The following is a 1,485-nucleotide window of genomic DNA, read 5'->3' on the forward strand; positions in this document are numbered from 1 at the left end:
CCAAAAATGGTTGTGCCAATCTACCATCTCAATCACATGTTGAGTGTTTTCTTTGCTCTACATTTTCATCTATAATTGACACTGTCACTCTTTTTAGCCATTCTGATGGGTGTTAGTTGTACTGCCTTATATTTTTCATTTGCATTCCTGATAACTCATGAAATTTCTTCTGTTTATGGGTCACTTAGCTAACACTTTTTGTGAAGTGCCTATGCAAGACTTTTGCCCATTTTTTGATTGGGTTACCTGCGTTTTTCATATTGATTTATAGGAGTTGAAAATAGGTCATCTGGGTATGAGCCCTTTGTCAGGTCTATCTTCTCCCACTTGGGTTACTTGTCTTTTCATTCTCTTACTGATGTGTTTAGAGGAGCAGAAGTTTTATTTTTACTATGATATAATTTATTAATATTTTCTTTTATTACTGGGGCTTTTTGTGTTGTTTAAAATTTTTTGGCCTACCCCAAGGTCACGGAGATTGTCTTCCATGTTTCTTCTAGAAGCCTTCACAATCTGCATCCATCTGGAACTGATTTTTGCATATGCTGGGAGGTGGAGGGTCGATATTTTTTTCCATATGGACATTTAATTGACCAGCTTGATTTATTGAAAAGATTGTCTTTTCCCCACTGGGCCACAGTGTCACCTTTGCCATAAACCAGGGGGTTGTACCTGTGTGAATCTGTTCCTAGTATATGTGTCTGTTTCTGTATCTAGTGATAACTCTGTTAAGAAATGTAATCACGAGGTCATTTCAGAGTTAATAAAACACTAGTGTATAGTGTGCTGCAGGTGGTCCTGTCTGCCAAGCGACCCTGGCTTGGGGTTGCTGATAAGTGTTCCTTTCTCAGTGTTATCTATAAATCTTGGGGCTCACTGTAGGCTTATTTGGTTAGAATGCCAAGAAGCTGAGTTGGAGGCTTGTGCCTGTCGAGTCCGCACAGGAAAGCCCTCTGGACCCTAGGAGAGCACCCAGGTGGCCCTAGTTGCTGGGGTAGGACAAGATGTCTCCTGTTCATTCATTTCCCCTCCCTTTTCCAGTTCCTGCTGAACCCCAGAGGAAGCCTGCAACCCAACTCTGCAGGGGCACTTGGGGTCTGAAAGGTGAGGCTCCTGCAGCACACCCTCCTTGAGGGCCTGGGAGCACCAAGCAGTCCCTTGAAAATGTGGCATTCACTTCCCCACAGAACCAAGTCCTGCATGGGCAGGGGTGGGGGTGGTGTGTGAGACCTTCGGTGTGTGTGTAAAATAAAAATAAAATAAAATAAAATAAAATAAAATAAAATAAAATAAAATAAAATAAAATAAAATAAAATAATAAAATAAAATAAAATAAAATAAAATAAAATAAAATAAAATAAAAATAAGACTACTTTTCTAAGAAGGCTTTTCTACAGAATCTGCTTTTGGTGGGGGGGAAGGTCCATAGTTCCTTCTACATTGGTTCTGATCCGAGTCAAGGACAAACGCTACATGAACACAATG

Source organism: Canis lupus, chromosome 5 (genome assembly GCF_048164855.1).
Source record: "Canis lupus baileyi chromosome 5, mCanLup2.hap1, whole genome shotgun sequence".
Taxonomy (NCBI): domain Eukaryota; kingdom Metazoa; phylum Chordata; class Mammalia; order Carnivora; family Canidae; genus Canis; species Canis lupus.